The following is a 26,222-nucleotide window of genomic DNA, read 5'->3' on the forward strand; positions in this document are numbered from 1 at the left end:
GGCTTTGAGGGATTGATGTGTAGTGCAGAGGTGGGTTGGATTCACTCGAAAGCATTTTATGTGAATTGTAACTGATGGACTGTTCATTTTCAAGCCCTTGTCATGAAAACCAGCTTGAAACAACTTAGCATCATGAGCACTGTTGTGATGCTGTGAGAGTATGGAGAATTCTAAGAACTGTCCAGGTTACTTCTTCCTGTCTAAAAGTAAATAATAATATTTTGAATAATATGCCAAGATGTCAAAGAATACAAGTTAGATAATAAACAAAAGACAGTGAACTGTATTCTAAACCACTGTCAGTTATTAAATAGTTCTGAATGCTTGCAGTATATCAAAAGCATAGTTTATATACTAGCCTATATAAAGATATTTCAAATAAAAAAAAAATTAGGATTGTATTTCTCTTTTATTATCTCTCTTTTTATGATAACAAAACTTAATAACGCAGAACAATTTATTATGGAAAGTTTGAATCTTAAAAAGGTAGATTTTTTCAGATGTTTGTTCAGATACAATTAGACATAGCCTTTAAGGAAAAAATAGGTCTGATTCTAACAGTATTGCTGGATTAAAGAGTATCAAATATAATAAGGGTAAATATAAATGTTCTATTATATGATAGTCTACACTAGGATTATAGCTAAAATATAAAACATAGAAATATATTGATAGTACAAGACATACTATGCAAACAGAAATAGAAAGAGATCAATATAAGTAAATACATATATAGTTAAAGAATATAAATATGATTACAAGAGTGGGAGACTGGCATAGTGTTAAGGCATTCACCTTACAGGTACAAGGTGCAAGGTTTGATTCTCACATGGGGTAATTGGCTGGGCTTGGAATTGCCCACAAAGGCAGTTAGCCTGGTACTATTTTATGAACTTATGATCCTATGAACAACTTTATACATAGTAAATAAAATTGAAAAAATATAAATCACCTGACCTATAAATTAATAAATATGAAAATAACAACTGAATTCCCCCCTATAGTAGACCAGGGAGATAAGGTGAGGTACAGGGAAATATGATTGTAGAGATATTCAGTTTGGTCAACTTATGATAAATATTCTGAACACCTGTTTAACTTTTCTTATTCATAATAACTCACTGACAGGCTTTTTTAAGATGATGCGTACTAAAAATATGAGACAATTAATATGAATCAGAAGCACAAGCTAAGTGTTGTTACTCTAATGGAGAGTTTGAGATGTAGTTTCTTCATCTTTTTCAACAAACTAGGAATGCATTATTCCATGGTAGAATGTTTTAGGGTTATATCATTAGGTAATTTTTTTATTTGTTTCAAAAGATTTGTCTATAGCTGAAGATTTCATATTATTTGTACTTAAATGCAATTTTATTGTACCTGTGGGTTTTTTTTTTGTCTCTTTTATATAAATTTCTGATTTTAAATGCATATCTATAAATATAAATGGATTGAATAATCCAGTAATGAGGGGGAGTCTGTTCAAATACTTGCAATTACGTAAAGCTCAAATAGTATTTCTACAGGAAACACATTTACTTAATAAAGATATAAATAAACTTTCATTAATGAATTATTTGATTTTAGCAGGTTCTGGCTTTCGAGCTAAACTAAGAGGCATCCTCATTTTATGGAAGAGCTCACCAGTAATGCCTAAAGTAAAAGATACCCTTTTTGATAAAAATGGTACATTAAGCATTGCTATAGTTGAGTGGAACAGAAAACTATATACATTGGTGAATTCTTATTGGATTTCAGGGGTTGGAGCTAAAGATGCAAAAAATTACACTATAGCCTATTGCCTATTGCACCAAAGGTGAAGTCATAATGGCTGGTGATTTTAATTGTATTTTATCAGACAAAGATTCTACTGCATATAGAAAGCTGAAAATCATATCTTCAGCCAAACACATACATTTTGTAAATCTAATGAATTTAAAGGATATTTATGAGCTAAGGAAAACAAACTCTCTTCAAGTTACCCATTATTCATAAAGATATGTAACATAAAGAAATACTGATACAATTTTTGTCTCAAACAATCTGTTATCACATATCAGAGAAGTTTCAATAGTTTCATGCCCATTATTGGACCATAATCTTTAATATTATTTTAAAAACTGACAATTTAATACATCACAGGAGATTACAACATATATTAGTAAAATAAAAGATTTCAAGGACTGGCATGTTAAAGAGATCAAAAAAAATCCCAGAAATAAACATGAATGGTGAAGTATTTGATATTGTCCTGTGGGATTTACTAAAGGCTTACTTAAATGGAAGAGTTACAAGCTTGTATATTAGTAAAACAAGAGAATGGGACAAAGAATTGAACAAGACACAGGCCTTCTTTAGTTTCAATACAATCTTTTACAGCTCTAACTCTCATGAATTCTCTCCTATTGGATATCCCAGCTTCTCTCAAATATATGATATATCAATCTGTACTACAATTTATGTTTCATTCTTTGCTACAATCTATGTAAAAATTTATGTTTCAATTTTTTATTTCTTCCATGCTAGGTAACATGTGTCTTAAGTTATGTTTCAGTTTTGTATTTCCTTGTATCTGTCATGCTATGTAACAACTTATGTCTCATCTTTGTTTCCATCATGTTACCAGCATCTTACTGTTTATTTTTTTATCTTAAATGTACTTTCATAATTAATTTTAATATACTGGAGCTTTTCTCCTCAGGTCTTCACTGAAAAAGGGGCTTTTGGCTCAGTTGGACCAACCCTGTTAACAAATGACAAATAAATAAATAAATAAAACAGACACACTAATGTTAAATCTAAAACCAACTGACATTATCAATCCGTCTGAACTTAAAAACTTAAATACAAAATATGTTGAAATTCTTAATCATAAAGTTTCAATAAACTTGCAAAAAACTTAAACTTCAGGCATATTCACTAAACCCTTTAAGCTTGCATAAGGTTGCTCTTAGATCAAAGAAAATGAATGAACCAAATCATATTAAACAAATTATAACACATATAAGTAATAACAAAGAACAGATATTAAAGGTATTCTTGATGGCTTTAAAATATTTTATGAAAATATAAATTATAATACAAATAACCTAGATGATGATATAGTTAAAACTTTTCTAAGGGAAAACAGAAATAATAAAATAACAAGTGAACAAATTAAATAAATTGATAGACCATTCACTTTAACAGAAATAAAAGATCAAATAAAATAAGTTAAAAAACAACAAGGCACCAGGATTAGATGGTCTTATAGCAGAACTGTATAAAATACTACCGAGCAATGCAGTTAAATATTAGATCAGGCCTATAGAAAAAAAAAACTGCTGAAGTCCTCCCATCATGGAAATATTTCTTTATATCACTTATTTTAATACAATATAAGGATCCTACAAAGTGCTTATCACACAGACACATTTCACTTTAGAATATGGACCATAAGATGTTCATGTCCATTTTAGCTAAAGTAATCTATCTACTTATACCTAAACTGATTAACAATGATCAAACTAGGTTTATTTTAAATAGACAAGTACAGGATAATATAATAAGAATGCATACGATAATAGACTATATAAGTAAAAATAAAAAAAATAACTTTTTATAATTAGTCTCAATTTAGATAAGGCTTTTGATTCAGTTAATTGGTCATACATGTTTAAAACATTTGAAGTGTATAATTTCTCACCTGAACTAATTGCATTAATTTCTAAGTTATACAATACATCTTGTGCTTATGTTAAAATAGGTTCTTTTCTTTCTAATTCCTTTAAATTACAAAAAGACACAAAAAGCTGTCTATTATCACCTTTACGTTTTGCATTATCTATAGATACATTTTCTAATAGTATTAGGCCTAATAAGAACACTAATGGTATCAAAATAAACTAAGATTTTGAATTAAACATGATATTTTACTAACAAAATGAAATATAGAGAATTCATTAGAACATATAATTAGTTCTTTGAGTCAGTTTGAAGAAATCTTGAACTTAAGATTTAATCATAATAAAACAAGTACATAATTAATAAAAAAATAAAAAACATACAAAATATTCTAATTTAAGTTGAAATAACAATCACATGACATACCTTGGTATAACCATTATATCTAACAGTAAAAAAAATGCTACAAACAAACATTCAAAAAGTTGTTGATAAAATTTTAAGTTTAAACACAAATTGGAACAAATTCTTCTTTACCATGGAAGAATGATTAATAATTATTAAGGTGGCAATTCTCCCTAAAATATTATTGTCTCACAATCTTTATTACTATCACCACCAAAAAATTGATGAAGAAGATAAATAATATTCTATTTAATTTGTTGGCATCATAATAAGCCAAGAGTTTTTTTTGATTGGCACAGAAAAGGTTGGGTTAATGGGGGAATAAGATTCCCTGATAATCAGTTGTATGCTACTTTTCAACAATTGTAAAAGTTATAGCATTGTGAATAAATTCATCTTATGATTCAAAATAGAAACAAATAAATAAAAAATATTATTGGTAAATAATAAATATATCACAACCAATCATAAACAAATATTCCCTAATAGTTTTATCTGGTTATTAAAAGATTTTTGTGTAAATGGAATTGTACACTATTCTCAAATTCCCTATTTAAATAACATCATTTCATCTTTCCAAAAGTTCACATATTCTAACCATTGTGTTAAAGACTTAGGACCAGATTCAATAAAGCCTACACAAAGTTTACACTAAGTGTACACAATATGTATTAAAGAACATCCTTATCACATTTTTTTGCTTTCTAGTCAATCTGAAAGATTACACTGTGTGCATGTAGTCTATACTTTGTGGTAACCTTTTTGAATCCCTGTCAATATTTAAAGCTCAACAATATTAGTAAGAAAACTAAAATTAGGAGGAAGAAGGTGTGAGTTATGTCTGTTGTCTCTTCACTCAGATAATATGAGTTAATATTTTCTATGTTTCCAATTGCATAAACAAATGACTGCTTACAAACTCATAACTTCAACAAAATGCTAGCATTGAAACAACAAAATAACTTAATTTATTGACATTGATTCTTAAATGGTACTGATATATACACTGTTGAAAATTTAAGGTCCAAATACAAGATTCTGAAAATTTATTTAATTTTACAAATATTTAGAAATTTTCTGAACACAGAGATTAATAAGACATTTAACCTACATAAGAAATTGTTCCCCAAATTATTGGAATTCTCAATAAATATCACTAATAATTCAATGAAAAATAAATAATATTGGTCATAACTTTATAAAATTCTTAAGTTAGATTTCACATATTTAGACAATTCCTTTTGGAACTACTCCTCAAAAATTAATAAAGAAGACTTCTCTGAAGAATACAAGAAAATAGTATCAAATGTTCACTTGGAAATTCTTACAAAGAGTCTTTGCCACTCCTAACAAAATTACAGTTATGCATAAATCAAATAGAATTAAATACTAGAGATGTGATTCTGAAATAATAACTGACTGGTTGCATATGGTATATGAATGTGAAGTCATCTCCCGTTTTTGGGAAGAAATTCATAACTTCATTCAAGCTCTATGGTCAGATAGATGTACTATTTCTAAATCTTTAGTTTTCTTTAATGTTCTGATTCCTGTGATAATTCCAAAAACCCAAAGTGCCTTTTCTTTGGTCTATTCTTGCTATAGCCAGAAAATACTTACTAAAAATTGGAAAAGTAAAGTTACCCCCCCACTGTTGAATTTATTAGTATGGCAAAAATTGTTTGCAGTACTGAATTGTAATTGTATACTATAAAGATTAGAACTTCTAATAATACATATTAATTTAAATCTTGGCTTAAAATGAAAGACTTGCTCGAAAAATATTAAGTGTTGTTGATATGTATAACTTTGATGTATTGCTCAGCTGTGGACCTATGTAAATAGTTATTTGTTTGTTTTATAATTTATTTATTTATTTAATATTTTAAAACCAAATAAAAACATTTAAAAAAGTAATAATTTTAGCACCATCCACTCATCTGTGAAAATAAGTGTGTATTTCTGCAGTGAAATCACTGACCATATCCTGTATCTTTGTTCTAGATTCTCTAAACTTTTTCCTCAAGTTTTGGCAATGTATTTAAAGCATTGAAAATTAACATTTTCAGTTTACTACAATCCAGACAATTATAATCAGACATTTCAGGTTTTATCTCTGATCAGTTTTGTACTGATTACTCACATTTTCAAATGCATAAATGAAACTGTTAAAGCCTGTTTTTACTGAGGAATATTTAGATGGACTGTGGTACTTTGCTACATCTCTGCACCCATAGCCACAATAAGGCTGTGTCCAGTTTCTATGGACTGAGCCTTAGCTTCACCAAAAAATGGTTGTCATATCTTTGATCAAATCAGTATATGAAATTCTCTCTGACTTAGACCTTTTAGTAAAGATTAACATTGAGTTCATTTTTGCTTGTTCCCATGCTGTCCTTATTTTGGTATTTTTAGTCTGTTAGTGTTTCTGGATTTGTAGTTCTGTTTTGTATAATCTGTGTGTTCATTTGCAATGTTCTGAAAATCACACTGTACAGTGCCACCACATCCACACATAATAAATGCATACATTACAGAGACAGAACAAGATTTGTGAGAAATAAACTTTTTTTCAGAAGCAGATGTGTGACATTTTATTTACCAAAAGTATAGTAAATCGATTAGGGGCATAAGAAATACTTTCAGTCAAATCATCTCTGCAATTTCTGGTACTTCAGTGTACATAAGCAACAATTTAACACTACTAACATTCACTTTGCTTCCATCATCAGTAGTACATTTTTAGCCTCAGCAAGACTTCAGTCTCATGAAAAGTTTTTCTGTACTTACTTAACATTTTATGTTTTTTAAGGTGTACAAAACAGTGATGCAGTCAGTACAGCTATATAGTATATAAACCTGGTCAGGAAAGGCACAGCAGATGAGGAAGCTAGAGGTGACTGAGATGAAGTGCCTAAGATGGGTGGTAGGATGAACACTGTGGGACAGATGAAGAAATTAGGACATCAGAGCAGAAGACAAAGTAACTCCAATTGCAGAGAAGGTCAAAGTGAACAGATCTCTGTGGCTCAGGCATATGTGCAGAATTTGGTAAAGAAGACTTGGGTGAGACAGGAAATAGGCAAGAGGAAACAAGGGTTTCCAGCAAGGATATGGATGGATTTTTTGAGAGAAGACCCACCTCGGTCAGGCATGAGTGTCAAAAAAGTTTGGAGAATGGCTTTGAATCAAGTGAGATAGCGAAAGGTAACAACCCCCCCCCCCAAAAAAAAAATCACTCAGGTGTTTCAATGCCAGCTCCTGCCTCAGTCTGTATAATTCGGCTGTGCTGCCACTGCCCAAAATCTGTAAACTTGGCTGAGCTGTCTTACGCATTCATATTTCAATGTTGCAGCTTAGATCCTACAGAAATATAAAAAAATATACAAATAATTGGCACTGTAGCTCAGATCGCTAAATTCTTAAAACAAGTAAAAAAAATGAAAATATATATATGTTGCTTCATTATTTGCTCCCACCTCAACCATAAATTGGCTGTGCTTCCATACTAGTTCAAGCTAATGATATGTTTTATTTGCTGCCTAGTCTTGCCTTTTGATTAATGCTAATTTTAGATTTGTAGAACACTTATTTTGCTGTGTATTCCTACTGCTGGTCTTTCCAACTTTTTTTATTTTTAAATTATGAATGCTGCACCTTGGTTGATATTTTTTGTCCATTTCCTTTACAACAAAACTTAACTCCTATATCCCTCACAAGCCCCAAAAAGAAAAAAAAATAACACTTAAGATATATAACATTAAGTATCCTGTTTTTTGCTTATTTCTGAGTTATTTATAGCACTTTTATTTTAATCACTGTGTGTGAGGTATTAACTAGAATTTTCTACAAGTGTTAAGCATCTGGTTGGGTTTGTTTGTTCTGAGAGAGTCAGAATAGATCAATCTTGAATGACAGTAAGCTATCCTAATTTACAGCTTTGCTATCCTAACTGCAAATACATCTGCAAGTGCAGCTATATTAACTTTTCTAGTGGAGAAGCAGTGCTTCTACACAAAAGAGCAATACTTACCTCTACTATTAGTCAAGCAACAAACACCAATCCAACAGAACCAGCAGGCTTATCAGTCACAAAACTCAGTCCACCCTACTATAGTATTCCTTCCTCCACCAGCTAAGGTAGACCTGTTTTAAGTCCTTCAACTATAAATGCTTAAAGCTGCCCCCATAGCAGAACATTATTAATTTAGGAGATTTTAATCTGAGTACATGAACAAAATATAAACACAACATTGAAGCAGCCCCAACAGACCATGTACTAACTCCATTAATCCAGGATCCATTGAGGTCAAATTGGAATACAAACCATCATGCCTCACTGGACTTATTAATTCCTGACATATCATATCACACACATAAATTGATTATGTTTCTGCCCAAACTTAGTGAACATTGTTCTATAACCCTCTCTCTTTGAGTATCAAACAATAATCAGGATTCCTCAGCTGGTTACATCTATTCAAAATGCCAGCAGACTCAATGACCACCTTTACTCCATTAACTAGAGCTCAATTCTAGAACCCCACTACCCAGAAGAAGTGATTAATACATATACAAATATTCTCTGCAACATTCAAAACCATTTCTCCTAATAACACTACCTTTCATACCCCCCCCCCCAAAAAAAAGTGACCAAGCCTGACACTCATGGAAAAACACTCAGCATCTACAATAATTTTCAAGATTTTGCAGCCTACAATAACTTAGTGAGGAAAGCCACCATAAAGTAACAAAAACTGAACTACTCCTAGTGGGAAGCATCCTCTCTCCTTAGCAAACCAATAGTCTTTTAGAACCATGTTAATAACCTATTAAGTCACAAAAAAATCACCTACCTACATTCAAATAACAATGATCCCCTATGTTCACAGGACTTAGTAAAATAATTTATGTAACACTAATCACAAGTAACTCAAAGAATGTCCACATCTCTTCACCCTAACATACTACCAACAAATCAAGTCCAAGGAAATTTTAGAGTAACTATATAAAATTCCTTAAGTGGATGCTTCCAGGAATAGATCAGTTTCACTGATGGATCATTCACCTTTGCAGAGAATATTTCTTGCAACCACTGCAACATGTCTGCAACAACTCTCTCTCTGCCAAAACATTTTCCCTAAATTAAGAGAAAAGCCATTATTACCACACCCCCATAACAAAAATCGATAAATAAATGAATAAATAAATAAAGACCCCCCCCAGACCCATCTCAATATTTTGACTCACTGGTAAATATTTGCAAAACTAGTCTACATACAACTATTACTTGAGCAAATACATTGTGCTCTCTCCCAACCAACATGTATTATGGTCATGAAGGAACACCTTTACAGCAATTTAGACTCTTACGGACCATATCCTATCAAACATTGATAAAGGCAACCTCAGTGGTGCAAAAATCTATAGCTTTAGCAAAGGCATTTGACTCGTGGTTATAGTTCTCTTCTTACAACCCTAATCAATGCTGTTATCAGCCTTGAAGCTACTGCCTGATGAAAAGTCTACCTCACTAACAGAAAAATTAAATTCATGCTCACATATTCTTTCTTTGACTTCACCCCACTTAAGCAATGAGTACTGCAGGAGTCTGTCCTCGCCTGTCTCCTTTTTCACTGTTGATTAATTATCTTCCCTCCAATTTCACACACAATAAACTATTACTACATGTTAATGATATGGTTCAGTATAGATCCAACCCCAACTCTGACACAGTAAAGCAAAGTCTTCAACAAAACTTCTCCAAGCTATCCTCATCACTATGAAACAGTCACTTACTACAAAGCACCTCAATGATTTCTGCAACCTTCCACAAATGCGGATCTGTATCCCTCACCTGGCACATAACAACCAATGTGAACAGATGGCTAGGTATATGGCTTGAGCAAAAGCTCAGTTTCCCATATAACGTGCAACAAACCAAAACCAAATCAATAAAACACTACTTCAGTCAAAGAAAAGCTCTCTCTTTTTCATACCTGAAGGCAGAAGCACCATAGGAAAAGTCATATTACTCTCTCACCTTTAATATAGACTTTCCCACATAGCTCCCATTCCCAAATAGCTCCCATTCCCAAATAAATCTGTCCTCATGACAAGCCACTGCCAGTTCTATCTGACATTTTATTACCTTGGCTGACCAAAGGGAACACCACTGCTCTGTTCTCACTGACGCCAGGTGGATCCAAGTTCGGCAAATGTGTTACCTTCTACTAGGTTCCTTTCTTTACAAGTTAATTATACAGACACCTTTTCCATTCCTTGTCAACAAACTTCCCAAAGGAATTTCTTATTGCCATATTTGATCTGTTGTATCCATTATATCCACTCCTCAACCTCCCCTCACTGAAGAGACCACAGCTCTCTTCTTGTACTCAACTCTGGAATCAATTCAGTCTAACATTATAAGTCGTACTACTTCCTCAGGATTCAGATCAGCTCTTAAGCAGCATCCTACCAAATATGCAAGCTGAAAATGTATTTTCAAAAAAACACCCAGCATAAATCCATCCCTCTGTTTCTTTTCCAGTCTAACACTATTTTTTCACAAACACAAAACCACAACTAATCTGTATCATTTTAATTGCCTTTACTATACTTAACTAAACGTCTTTTCTCTTCTTTCTCTCATTTACTGTACAACTGTTTCATGACATTTATTTTGTACTCTCATGCCTCAAATGTTTGCATAATATAAATAGCAATGTTATGTTGTCCTATCTCACCTCCTTCTTGCTGGTTGGGTTCAGAGCCTATCATCGGCTCCGACTCGGCCGTATACTATAGCTCAAGAACTTCTTACTGTCTCGAGGCTAGCCCCATCCCAACATGCCTAGCGGTAGTTACCCAGATCTCGTTTGCCGCTTGCAGCATTGAGATTGCTTGTACTGACTCAGGCTAAGTATTTTCTTCTTTTTTGGCTTTTGACAAAGTTTTTGAATTTAAATAGCTATTTTCTTTTAGTATAGTCTTTAGAGTGTGTTCACCTTAGGCTAGCACCTTTGTAACCTTTCTGCTGCTGTCTTTTTGTTGTTGTTGTGGCCGTTGTATTTTTCCCTCAGGCCTAACCCTTTCCTTGAACCTGTTTGAGTTAGAGGGTTCTCCGTTCTTTTCTCTTAGCCCCGTCTTCATTTAAGGGCTTGTTTTTCCTTTCTTTTCCCTTTTCTCCTGCCTTATAGGAGCAGCTGTTTAAGTTAGAGGCTCTCCTGGATTGGAGGAGTTACCGTTTAACTTAGAGGCTCTTCCCCTTCCCTCCTTTCTCTTTCATCTTCAAAAAAAAAAAAAGTTTAAAGTTTAGAGTTTAAAGTTCTTTAGTTACTTTTTGTTACTGTTGTTGGTGTTTTTTCCTTGGTAATAGTTGTAATTACCTCCTAGTATGTCTAAGGAACCTAAGGAGTCAAAACCTTCGGGTTTTAAGAAGTGTGACTCATGCTGCCAGAAGATGTCCCTTACAGATGGGCACATGAGCTGTGTCTATTGCTTAGGGGCTGTGCACCTGCAGGACTTGTGTTCTATATGTTATGCCTTTAGTTCTCAGGTCCTGCAGGAAAGAAAGAATAAGTTGATTTTAAGAGGCTTACTTAAGAGCCCTTTTGATGTGGCTATTGAGGGTTCTCGGCCAGCAAAAAAACAGGATAAGTCCCCTAAGCCATCATCTTCCTCGGATCCTATCTCGGAGCCATCAAGGTCTAAGGACAAACATGTGAGTTTGTTGGATCTGAGCATTGGGTCTGAAAAACCTCTTTCTCTGGTGGCTCCATCAGTGGGCTCAGAGCCAGTCAGGACTCTAAAGAGAACAAGGTCTCCCTCTCTGGAGCCGGTGAGGTCTGTTCCACAGTCCCCACTGTTGCAGTCTGTGGCAGGCAGTCATCAGTCTTCCTCTCATTCCTCTCCATCATCCAGGCTTTCGGATCATGATGTGGAGAGGGTGGTAGAGAGGCTTCTCAAGACACAGGCATTAGCTAAATTATTATTGAGCCCAGCCCACAAGGATTTGGTGCAGACTCCTCAGCCCGCACCGTTATCAATTCCGCCTCCGACTCCTTTGAGTTCAGAGCCGGAGTGCTTGGAAGTCATTGTGGTGGAACCACCTGCTCCGATGACCACCACTGGTCTATCAGTTCTGACCACCGGTCCGATCTATTTGTTATCTCAGTCTATCGAAGGATCTGGCGGCCAATGCTCTCTCGTGAGCTCCAAGGGGGGGAGTGGCATCAGACCCTTGTCCGACCCCGCTCTCCCTCTTGAGGCTTCAATGCAGGTGAGCTTGGCTCCTACATCAACCTCGGAGCAATCGCCCTTGGTTAGGAGGAGGTCTTTGGACTCTTTGGAGCCGGGGACTCTTTCGGGTTGGGACTGCGGTGCCTTCGAGGTGATGACGAGTGTGCTGTCCCCTGAGACTGCTCCACCCTTGGCTCTATTGCCTCCTACTATTTCGGTGCTTGAGTCTGCCTCCAATCCTCCTCCCCCCTCCCCCCAAGCGTAGGGAATCCATGCTCCAGGACACCCCATTGGGTGACCCCACTTCTTCCGAAACCTCCCCTGAGCATCCCTCAGAGGAAGTCCCTCAGAAGAGAAAATGCAAGAGGAAGCATTTGGACTCCCCTGAGGCCCTCACTTCAGACACAGACTTGGAGGACTCAGAAGGGTCCCCACAGCCCCCCTCTGAGGATGTCTCTTTTTCAGACATCCTGGAAATCCTTAGACAGAGGGGTGGCTGGAAATCCCTTGCCCCTTCTGAGGACAAGTCTGTGTACCTGGATGCATTTGTTTTCCCAACCCTCCACCTCTTGGGTGCCTCCTCCTTTCGACCCTCTACTGGCTTTGGTGAGTCAAAAGACCTGGTGCTCCCCAGAGACTATGGAACCAATTCCGAGGAGGACCAATAAATTCATAACTGCTCCAGAGGATAGGTCTTTTCTATCAAAGGGTGTGCCTGTTGATGCCATGGTCATGACAGCAGACACCAAGAAAGAGTTAGTGGAGACTTCTTCTTCTGTCCATCCACTGAACAAAGAGTCTTATATGATGGACAGGTATGGGAAGCATATGTTTGCTTCAGCGGCCTTTACTCTCAGGTTGCTGAATTATTTGTCTCGCTTTACATGACTTCAAAGGGATCTCCTAAAGGAACTAGGAGATACCCTACAGGATCCTACAGCTGAAGGAGCTGCGAGCAAGGTGGCTTCACAGCTTGTGACCTTGACATCTATAGTTAACTCCTCCATGCGGCTGATCTCCTATACAGCAGATGGAGTGAGTAGGGCAGCAGGCACAGGAGTTGCTTTGCACAGGCACTCCTGGATGCGCCTTTGTCAATTTGCGGAGCCCTTCAAGTCCTCCTTTACGAACACCCCCTTTGATGGCTCTTTGCTGTTCAGGCCTCAGGTAAAAGAGATGCTTACCAGGTGTGAACAAGATGGCAAAACTCTCTCTGCCATGGGAGTATGTTTTTCTGCCCCCTCTAGACCTTACCACAAGGGTCAGAAGAGCAGGAAGATGTGGTTCAGAAAATCCCAGAGAGTTTCACCTGACACATGTGGAGACAGTTCCCCTAGGGGCAGAGAGGGAAAAAACAACGGGAGACTTGGCCCTCATAGCAGGGGGGGGGGGTCCACAGAATCAGGCCAACAGAGATACCTTCTCTGGCAGGTCTTTCCAGTGCTCCTGAAAGGAGGTCCGACTGTCCACCTTTGGAGGCAGTCAGGGGCAGATTATCCCAGTACCCCAAAGCTTGGCAAACAATTATGGAAGATACCTGGGTACTGTCGATAATATCCAGGGATTACAAAATTCCCTTCTCCCAACCACCCCCTCCAACAAATCAAAACGCAATCCCAGACGTTCCGCCCAGTCTTTGAGATCAAGCAAACCTAGAGGTTCAAAGGTTGCTAGAAAAAAGAGCCATCCAAGAAGTCCCCGCAGACCAAATCGAATCCAGCACTTACTCAAGGTTCTTTTTAGTTCTGAAAAAGACAGGAGATTGGAGACCCATTTTGGATCTCAGCAAACTCAACAAATCAGTAAAAAAATGAAGTTCCGGATGGTAGCACTGCAGTCCATTCTTCCCTTTCTGGGTCAGGACAACTGGATGTGTTCTATCGAGCTCCAGGATGCATACTACCATATAAAAATGGACAGGCAGTCCAGGAGGTACTTGCACTTCCAGCTGGGAGCCAGTCATTACCAGTTCAGAGCTCTGCCCTTTGGTCTCATCACAGCTCCCAGGGTGTTCACCAAATGTATGTCAGTAGTCACGGCACACCTAAGGCATCTAGGATTCTGAGTTTTTCCATATCTAGATGACTGTCTCTGCACTGCCACCACCAAGCATCAACTCATTGAGGTGCGGGACTCCACTATTCACACCTGTACACAACTAGGCATCACCATAAACTATGAAAAGTCTGCCTTGTTGCCTTGTCATTATATTTCATTTATAGACGCAGATTTAGACACAAGGGCCATGATACCAAAACTGCCTCATGAAAGAGTTTTAACCATTCATCGTCAAGTTTCAATCCTCTTGGCAAACAAGAGAATCCAGGCAAAATTTGTCCTCAAGGTCTTGGGTTTAATGGCTGCAGCGATTACTCTGGTCCCTATGGCATGCTTCCACATGAGAATTCTGCAGTGGCTCCTTTTTGCCCAGTGGTCATTCCAGGATTTGCCAATGTCACATCAGATATGGATCATGGAGTCTTGCAAGAAGGACTTAGCATGGTGGCTTCCCTCCCCTCTGGTATCAATGGGAAGGCCATTTCTAGCCCCCCAACCTGTAGCCACAATGACCACGGACGCTTCCCAGATAGGGTAGGGGGCATTATCTGGGACAGACTGTTCAAGGGACTTGGCAAGAACATGAGTACCACTTGCACATCAATGTCCTAGAGATGAGAGCGGTGCTTCTGGCGTTGCAAGCACTTCAAGACTCCTACCTACGGAGACTATAGTGATTCAGACAGACAATATGTCAGTAGTATGGTACATCAACAAATAGGGTGGAACCAGGTCTTATCCCTTGTGCAGAGAGACTCTATGGGTATGACAATGGGCAATGTCTTCCCAATGCTTTCTGGTCACAACACACATTCCGGGGAAATCAAACGTGATAGCGGACAAGCTCAGCAGGGCTGTTCTGATGCCTTATGAGTGGTTTCTAAAACAGGAAGATGCAGAGTTAATTTTTTGCAAATGGGGCCAGCCATGGTGCAATCTTTTTGCCACTCCCCTCAACAACAATTGCAGCAGCTACTTTGCCCTAGCCCCACCACCAGGACAGTCATCCAGGGATGCACTGGTTCATGATTGGCTCCAGGGACTGCTTTATGCCTTCCCACCATTCCCCCTGATCCCCAAAGTTCTTCAGAAAGCACAGTCATTGGGTTGCAAGTTAATCCTCATTACTCCTTACTGGCCTTGCCAGATTTGGTTCCCATTCCTCTGACCTCATCTGCAAGGAGAGCCTTGGATACTGGACCCAGTTTTGGATCTCCTGACACATCAGTCGGGTGCTCTCCAACCTTCTGTCCATACTCTCAAGCTGACGGCTTGGTTTCTCCACTTATGGTCTTAGATAGGCTCCCAGATGTTTCCCCGGCAGTTCAACACATTTTGATTTCATCCCATAAACCCACTACAAGAAAGCTTTATGCTAGTAAATGGAAGAGGTTCTCTTGTTGGGCAAAAAAGAACAACATTGATCCTTTTACTGCCCCATTTCTAAGATTCTGGATTTCTTGGCTGAAACATTTGAAAGAGGAGCAGCGGCAGCTACTATCAGAGTCCAACTAGCTGACATTTCTAATTTCCATGTAGGAGAAATGGGATCTAACATCATGTCCCACAGACTATGTAAAGCATTCCTAAGAGGTACTTCCCTCTTAAGACCTCTAATAAGAGAACCTCTTCCTCCCTGGGATTTAAATCTAGTCTTAGAGTCTCTCATTCTTCCTCCCATTGAGCCAGCTGATTATGGTCTTCTAACGTTTTTAACTTGGAAGACCTTTTTCTTAACTGCCATAACTTCAGCCAGGAGGGTTTCAGAATTACAGGCCTTATCTACTCGTCCACTGTATTTGATTTTCCACAAAGACAGAGTTTCTCTCAGAACCAAGCCCTTGTTTTTACCCAAGGTGTGTTCAGAGCATAACTTAAGTCAATGCATAGAGCTTCATGTGTTCTTCCCCAATTATGGCAACAAGGCAGAGTATAAGTTCCACCAATTGGATGTTCATAGGCAGTTATGTTTTTATTTACACAGGACTAAGGATTTCAGAAAATCTGACCAATTGTTTATATCCTTTGCCGACAACAAGAAAGGTTGTCCAGTGTCTTAAGTGACCTTATCAAAGTGGGTCTCAAACTCTATCACCTACATTTATACTTTGTGGAATAAAGAACTTCCAGGAAAAATTAAAGGACACTCAACTAGGGCCTTGGCTACTTCTATTGCCTTTCAAGCCAAACTGTCTTCAGATTCTATCTGTGTGGCAGCCACATGGGCTAATCCTATACCTTTATCTCTCATTACAAAGTAGTTGTGGCCTCCTGGGACAGGGCATCCTTTGGTTCCATGGTCCTTAAGAGTTTTTTCCAGTGAGCCACCCAAGATTTAGGTGCTGGGGACACTGTCCCAACCAAAAAGAAGGAGGCGAGATAGGACAACATAACATAAAGAAGTTATGTACTCACCATAATGTTCCATGTTTGTTGTCCTTCATCTCACCTTCCTTCTTGCGTCCCACCATCCTTCCCCCTCCTGGAGGATCGAGAGGAATTTTATTCTTTTTTATTTGGCTACACTGGCTGAGTTCCCTTATGCTTACCACTTGATTGGACCTTGTCTTTCCTAACTTTATCTTGCTGATGTTTACACACTCATATGCAGGTCCCTTTCTTTCCCTAGCAAGTTTAGTAATATTTGGACCTATTTAGTCTGGTGGGTTATCACAAACGAGATCTGGGTAACTACCACTAGGCATGTTGGGATAGGGGCTAGCCTCGAGCCAGTAAGAAGCTCTCGAGCTATAGTATACAGCCGAGTCAGAGCCAAGGATTGGATCCAAACCCAGCCAGTAAGAAGGAAGGCAAGATGAAGGACAACAAACATGGAACATTATGGTGAGTACATAACTTCTTTTTTTGTTCAGTGTTAAATCTTTACTTCATAACTATTGTTAACTAGTTAACAGACTGCATGTATATTTGTTTGTATAGCAAATTTATACACATGCCTTTTTAATACATTCTGATTTTCCTGCCAAACTGACTTCTGCTTTTACCACAGTTGTTTTCTTTACTACCCGGGGCTGGGTCTGAAAATGGTCCATTGGGATCAGTGCCCTACCATAGTAAATGTGACATTCAAACAGACTGCAGTAGCTTTAATTACCATAGTCTGGCTATTCAGTCTTGGAATTAGCTATGAATTGTGCGCCAGTTTTCACTACATATAATTTCATGCAGCTGTTTAGCAATATATTTACATGCCTATTTGTTTAGTTTGTTAAGCCAAAAATTTGTCCTAAGTCATTCTGTATATTAACACTTTTCTCTTACTTTCATACCTCTCAACTGCCCAGATTTTTGCAGATTGGCCAGATTTTTTGCCTCATATTATTGGTCTGTTCCTCAAAAAAGTTGTGTTTTTCTAGATTTTTGTGGCTAATCAGTGAGGATTGAATTCATTAAATAATGAGAAGTATTTGAGTTTCAGACTTCATATCCTTCTAAAATACATGGTAAAAGAAGACATTTTATTCTAATAGCTTTCTAAGTTTATAATGACAATATTTAAAATTTGATCCTATTTTTTGGGCTTTGTCCCCCCATTATTCTTGTCTTTGTCTAGATTTTTGTGCTAAGAAGTTGAGAGCTGTGTTTACTTTCCATCATATGAATGTCACCTGTAAAGGTCTCCCTGTTACCTTAGTAAAAAGGTATATGTCCATTCTCTGACTTTTTCCTTTCCTCTAATCACTTGTTTAATATTTCCCAGACTATGAAACCCTTGAGGTTTAATTCCTTCATCTTCATTGCTTCAGCTGTCTGTAATAGTCTTTCAAGGAACTTTCTTGTCCTATTCATTCTCACATTTAAAATTAAGGGCAATTATTCAATTTTACCTAACTTTTGCTTTGCATGTTTCACAGCTTCCCTATCTGAGGTAGTCTGAACTGCTTCAGCAGAGCCTAATGTCACTTTGCCCTTTATGAAGAGATCATACAACTGAACTCCTTAGCAGCACTGACATCTTATGTAATCTCGTATTCTGTGTATTTCACTGCTGAACACGGGTCATTCAGTTGCATGCACTTATCCTTTCTCTGTGTATCTATCTTTCTGATTTGGTAGGCTTTGTCGCCTGCAGGTGCATCCACTTATCCTGAGGTACCTACTGCATGATCGATAAGTATTATATTATACACCTATCTGCAGTAATGCTGTTTTCCATACTTCATGCACTTCTAACTGGTAAAGTTTGTGTATAATATTGTAAATATATTTATATTGATCCGTAGTGGTGCAGCGGTAGCGTTGTTGCCTCACAGCAAGAGGTTCTCCCGTTTGATTTTTGGCTGGAGTGCGGGGAGTGCCTTTTGTGTGGAGTCTGCATGTCCTCCCCGCGGTTTGGTGGGTGTTCGAAAGACATGCGTAAATGGGCGTGCCTTCGCTGAAGGTTGAACATCGAGCTGGCACCTTGGCATTCGTGAAAATCTACTGCCAATCATTAGCGGAGGTGTTCCGCTGTGGCGATCCCTAACTGGGCAAAGCCGAAAACAACATTGTAAATATATTTATATGCAGTTACCTGCTGGCAGTAAGCTGATGATACGAGGAGGCATGATTTCATCCCTAGGTAGACCGGGTTCTAATTCATTTCCTAGTTGTCTGAAGGAACTTAATCTCGTATCAATATTTTGACAATGCAAATGTTAATCAGTTGTGGAATCAGGATCCCCAACCACCTAACAAGAGAAATGTGGCTTTATATTATTAAAACAGTGTAAAACTATATGAATACAAATGCAAAACAAGTGTTTATCTGTTTATTGAGCTAATGTTTGGGCAAAAATACATGGACCCACATATGTGGTGAAATGTATTTATAGAACAAGTACAGAGCTCTGATACTAATATGTTGCAGGCCTGGGATAGGTTTCTTAAGTGTCCTTTTGAATGTTGTGTGAATCAGCAAGACACTTACTCAGTAGACCTTTTTCAGATCATCTCAGAAATTAAGCATTTCTGCCTGGGGATCCTTGCCACATAAAAAAAATAAATAATCAAGAAGCAATGTTCCTTCTTTTTATTCATTTAATTTTCATAGCTTTTAGTTCTTGCTGAAGTCTTAAATCCATTTCTCAGGGTCAACAAAAAAGTCAATTGTATTCTAGGAAACTGCAAAGAATAAATTCAAAGAGATCTACAAAAGATATTAAAGTAAAGGCAGGGAAGGGAAGGTTCTGTTAAAGTATCCTTGTAAACCACATGCTTCCAGGAACTAGCACAATGGGTTATATAAATAGAACAACTAAAATGCCAATCAATGTCCTGGGAAATACATAAACAAAGATCATACATCCCACTGTGAAAACACACTGCCTGCAAACTAGAAAGGGAAGGGTTTAGTGAATGTTACACAAATGGGTTTCCTAGATCTTTGATAAATGGTTTGACTGAGCCAGTAACATATTTTTACACAGCTGAGATTAAAACGAGAAAGAATTATGCATCCTGCCAACCAACATCTGAGGAAATGCCTGCTAGTTTAGGTAGATGAAATGTAACACTCTATAAGGTGCTTAATCCAGTTTTCCCTTTCAGAATCACTTGTATTAGAAGTAAACCTGCAATGGCATCCCAGGTGATTTGTTACATTGAGAGAAGGTGAGATGTGGGAATAGTAGGAAAAATATGCCAAGGAAGTCGCCTCCTGGTAACGCAACCTTACAAAAAGTCCCATTAACTAAACTATGACATAGTGCCAAACGTCCATTTACACAACTGCATAGTTTGTCCACCACAATCAACTACATACAAATATGTATGCGTATTGTGCAAATTAGAACAATTAGCTGCACACAAATGTGTATGTGTGGTGTGTGAGGTATAACAATCAGATGCATACAAATTTGTATGTGTACTGTGTGAGTTATAACAACCAGATGCATACAAGTGTGTATGTGCACTGTGTAAGTTATAACAACCAGATGCATACAAGTGTGTATGTGCACTGTGTGAGTTATAACAACCAGATGCATACAAGTGTGTATGTGCACTGTGTGAGTTATAACAAATAGATGCAAACAAGTGTGTATGTGCACTGTGTAAGTTATAACAACCAGATGCATACAAGTGTGTATGTGCACTGTGTAAGTTCTAACAACCAGATGCATACAAGTGTGTATGTGCATTGTGTAAGTTATAACAATCAGCTGCATACAAGTGTGTATGTGCACTGTGTAAGTTATAACTACCAGATGCATACAATTGTGTATGTGCACTGTGTGAGTTATAACAATCAGATGTATACAAGTGTGTATGTGCACTGTGTAAGTTATAACAACCAGATGCATACAAGTGTGTATGTGCACTGTGTAAGTTATAACAACCAGATGCATACAAGTGTGTATGTGCACTGTGTAAGTTATAACAACCAGATGAATACAAGTGTGTATGTGCACTGTGTAAGTTATAACAACCAGATGCATACAAGTGTGTATGTGCACTGTGTAAGTTATAACAACCAGATGCATACAAGTGTGTATGTGCACTGTGTAAGTTATAACAACCAGATGCATACAAGTTTGTATGTGGACTGTGTAAGTTATAACAACCAGATGCATACAAGTTTGTATGTGCACTGTGTAAGTTATAACAACCAGATGCATACAAGTGTGTATGTGCACTGTGTAAGTTAAACAACTATAATGTGTTTAATGTCTTGAGCCCATTTCCACAGGTTGTACCAGAAAAGTTTTCAGAGCTGGAGTCTGCTGAGCTATGTTATGTCTATGAAGAGCCTGCACTATGTAGATCCTTCACCAACCATAAAATACTCAAAACCCACATTTTGTGGCATGCATAGGCCTATAGAATACATTGTCCTAGTGGAGTGTGTCCAGCTCTATTATGATTATCCCTAATACCTTTGTAAATGAAAATCAATAATACTCCCAAGTTCATAGTCATATTTTTCCAGTTTAGGGTCCTTGTAATATCATGGATCTAGAAAACTTAACCCAAGCTTGTGAGAGCGGAGTCTGTATACCTAACTGTAGATTCACCTATGACTAAGGCATTTCTTGTGTTGAAGAAGACTAATTGGCCTTTATACTTTCCTGATGACTCTTGGATTTTTTTTTAAATTTAATTTATTTATTTATTTAATATTTCTTTACCAGGAAAGTCTGACTAGGACATAACCCATTTCAGTGGAGGTGCCGGAAGAAACACTCCAGACGCATGTTTTTAGAATGTGGGAGGAAACTGGAGCACCCAGAAGCAATCCAAATGAATGCAGGGAGGACATGCAGACTCTGCACAGAAGGTACCCCAGCCAAGAATCGAACTGGAGAAACCCTTGCTGTGATGCAACAATGCTAACTGCTGCACCAATGCACTACCACCTTGGGTGGTGCAGTGGTACAGCGGTTAATGTTGTCATTTCACAGAAAGAGGTTCTCTGGTTTGATTCTTGGCTGGGGTGCCTTCTATGTGGGATCTGCTTGTCCTCCTGTGTTCTCATGAGTTTCCTCTGGGCACTTCGGTTTCCTCTTACATTATAAAGACATGCATCTAGAGTGTTTCTCCCTGGGCCTCCACTGAAAATAGACTCTGTCCTAGTCAGACTTTCCTGGTTGATAAATGTTAAATAAATAAATTACTGCATCACCTGATTTTCAGAGACATTGCTTTGTATGCTAGAGGCTGGGATCTTTTAATGTGTGTTCTAGGTGATTTTGGCAATTTTTTCTTTACACCCTCAGCATAAGTTATGGGACTAGCGGTCTGTTGTGATTGATGTGGTGTTGCGGAGGTATCATTCTTATCTATAGCGGGGTTCACACAAGAGTTTTGCCTTCATGTTTCCAAAAACTGTATGTCTCTTGCAGGTTATATTATAAACTGGTAGAAAAAGTGAACAGTCGGTTAACATAAGATAGTTACTACACTGCCTTAGAATACATAATGTGATCAGACTGGCCAAAGATAGGGTGAGCACTGACTACTGAGTGATGGACAAAGTCAAAAACACACCAAACATATGAGTCAGAAATCAGGGAAATTCTGCAAACTCCAGGACAGCTGAGAGCTTAGGTGGAACAATGTGGATGGGGAATCTTCTTCAAAATGAGATAAGGTAAAGACATGTTCTGGAATGCTATTCACCATATCTGTCTGTCTTCCACTGCCAGCATTTAAAAAAAAAATACTTAAAGCTACCACCATTGGAATCTTCAGCTTATCTTCACATCTAGGATATTACCTATGCACTTACCTTTTCAAATTTGTTGGCTTCCTAGGCCATCCTAACCATGATCTATCTGATACGTTGTCTAGGCAGATCATGGGCAGGTTGAGCAGGAAACCAATAAATTGAATGTTCTGGTATACATCACCTCCCCCTTAGAGTGCTACAACTGATTTATCTTTGAAAAGGGAGGCTGCAGGCTATTTATTAATGTACTTGCCTATTTACATACTTACCTATTTTCTCAAAGTTAAAAAATGTATTTCTTTATTATAGGAAAATAAATAAATGAATAAATACCAGGAAAGCATTCCTAGAGGAACAGCACCTGCTTATATTGCCTTTGTGTAAACATGGCCGGAAGACTACATCTTGCAGAATATATGATACAGGGTAAGTTTCATGTCCCATGATGCATGCATCACTTCATGATATCTGTATTTTTATTTTATTTAGTGTACCTAATATTCTAAGTATCTGGTCAGCAGCATACATTGCCAGCATTCCATCTGCAAGGTATGCAGGCAAGGTTAATGCACACTGTAACACACACATAATAGTTCTATATATGTCTGCATGATGTTGCTTCTGACGTTGACCTGTCTGTTTTGCTTGATATAGCATGATTCGAGATTTTCCCTACATGCGTCAATGTAAATATTTATTTTAACATTTGTTAATCGGGAAAGTCTGACCTGGAACAAGCCAGTTTTCAGTGGATGCCCAGGGAGAAAGGCTCCAGATGCATGTCTTTGTAACATCGGAGGAAACCCACATGAACACAGGGAGGACATATAGACTCTGCACAGAGCACCCCAGCCGAGAATTGAATCAGAGAACCTCTTGCTGTGAGGTGACAATGTAAATTGCTGCACCACTAGGTACTGTTCAGCTAATTATTTTCAACTGCATTAGCAAACTAAACTTTTCATGAGGAATCTGAGCAATATGCAACTAGATGAGCTTGCAGTGTAGAGTTCTATTTCCTGACTGTGTCTTCTATGACCCAGGTGAGTTGAGTCTGAGTAGTGGCCAAGTACTGGAGAAGCTGATTCCAGATGGTTGAAGAGAGTTGCCAGTACTGCTCGCCTATATCCAGAGGAAGGTTTTGGCAGAGTCTTCCTATAATATCTTCACATGGGGTAAGGTCTGCAATTGCAGCACTTGCATCTAGGAACTTAATGGAGGGAAGTGATCATACCAAGGTGTGTGGATACTCTCAGGTGCTGGAATTACGTGTGAAGAATCAGACACTCATACAAGATCTAGTGTAGGGAGCACTATACCTCACCATCTTCTTAAGAGCATAAGAGCATACAAAAGCAGATGTTAATTTCACCTGTTTTAATGACATCTGTAGTTTTTGTTAAAGACAGATCTGTTTTTTTTTAACAGTGTGCCTTGTTTATTCATTACTTATACCACAAATGAATATATAGGGTCTATATTACCATATCAAATGGTAAAAATTTTGAATGCTCACATGAGCGAAAATGTACGAAAATGAACTTGCTATTCTGGGAGGCTATGCCCCCCTGCTAAAGGGCAAATATTCCAATCCTCACTGTACCACAACCCCCAAAAAACAAGTTCGTTCTCCTGCATTTTTGCTCAGGTGAGCGTTTGACATTTTTACCATTCGATATGGTAATACAGACCCAATATATGGTAGTGGGTAGGTGTGACAAGTAAAATTTCTGTTTCTTACTTTCCCCTGCCTGTGTCCTAGGGTACCACTGGCCAGCAGAACTGTAGGGGTCAAGAGAGAGAATAAGGGCTTCATAGTTAGGGGGTAGCAGGGGCAAAAAAAATGTAATGCCTAGCAAAAAAAACAATAGTAAAGTGTAAATTTCAGGATAATGTACAAATGCATGCCTGAGATCAGATTCTCTTGGTATAGTATAAGATTATGATGGGATCTTAAGCTTCTCTGTGTCTGGAAGCAGAATCATTGGAGAATATTACAGTTTTTAGCACTGAAGTATTAGAAAGGCATTTTGTAAGAAACTCTATGTAGAGAAAAGCTACTTACTAGTAACTAGAATTTACAAGTAAGGAAAAGCCCTAGCAGTCAGTGACAGTAAAAGCAGACAGACTGGCCAAGCAATCTACAAAAACATGTGCTGCTTGTTCTATTGAGTCTCTCAGGATTATACTAACCAGCTCAATGTGGTTGCAGGAGGTGAGGAGAAACAGCAGAGATGAGGTTAGAAGTAGAAGAGAGATGAAGAAAAGAGGCAGCACCGACAGCAGAATAGCAGAAAGGTGCTGAAACCAGATGCTCAAAAGGCCACAAAAGGCTCTTTTCAAAGCTAAAAACAAATATGTAGGTACAGACTATCTTGGGAAGAGAGCTGCTGAATCTCAATGTAAACAGAAGATTTCGCTTAGATAATTTGTGAGTCTAGAAGTGCAGAGACGTCTTCCTTGTCCAGCATTTACTAAGTTAGCTGTATTTTAGAGAAGAGATTTTGGTGAATTATGTATTTTGTTAGGATTACCACCTGTCTCTTGTCAGAGTAGAGTACTGATTTTTAGATAGCTGTACCATGTGAAGTAACATGAAAAATGATAAAATTCCTGATATTTTAGGAGGAAAAATATTTTGTAATCTTCTTGTAAGAATGGCAAAATATATTAAAAATACCTTAAATTATATAAAATATGTATTTCATACCTGGGTAAGCCCTCTGGACGCAAAGATTATTTTTCAGGGGCTATGTAGGAGCATTGTCTGGTTAAGTGAGTGATCAGAGTCACAGAGCAGGCAAACAGAGGGTATGGGAACAAAATTCAGGGCTGGGTCTATGACTAACAGCACATAATGGGAGATTCAGATATGTTATTGCAACAAGTAAGCCTGTTTTACCTCTTGCGGTAACCATTTCTGATTCAGAGACAGCCCTATCACAGCACTGTAACACAAAGAGGGGCAGCAGGAAGAGAGGCATCACTGTGATGGGCTGTCTCTGTGTCCAACCACAAATGGGGGAGTGGACTATATTAATTAGTCATGTGCTCACCCCTGGAAATGCCTGCAGTATGGCATTTATGCAGCCTAGTGATTTAGAGACCTGCAAGTCTACATACGTCAGCTTGGCTGGCTCTGTTTATTAAAACAGCCAAAAATTCACATTCACCCATTGCTTTCAATGGGTCAGATTGCATTAGAGGTGAGTGCTGGAGGAGTTTAATAGGCAGGTAGTGGTGGGAGGGGTGTGCATGTGTGTATATGGCTACATGTCAGAGCGCATGCAGAAGGATGACTACTTTCAGCTGACAGTGTGTGTGTGTGTGTGTGTGTGTGTGTGTGTGTGTGTGTGTGTGTGTGTGTGTGTGTGTGTGTGTGTGTGTGTGTGTCCATGTGTACACATGGGGCTGTCATACCTATAAACTCACCTAGACTAAAGAGCAAATCATGCAGTATTGGGGAAGGGGCACTAGACACCACAGATGTTAATATTACTGTCAACTAAAAAAAGTTAATAGACCAACGGTTTTGCAGCACAAAAGATGCATGGGGTGGGGATAGGGGGACACTAGACAGAACAATAGTTTTGCAGCATGAAGGGCGTATAGGATGAGAGGAACACTAGACACTAGAGATATTAATAGAACAACAGTTTTGCAGCATGAAGAACATATGGACTTGGGA

The sequence above is a fragment of the Protopterus annectens genome, chromosome 6.part0 (assembly GCF_019279795.1).
Source record: "Protopterus annectens isolate FY-2018-M chromosome 6.part0, PAN1.0, whole genome shotgun sequence".
Lineage (NCBI taxonomy): Eukaryota > Metazoa > Chordata > Ceratodontiformes > Protopteridae > Protopterus > Protopterus annectens.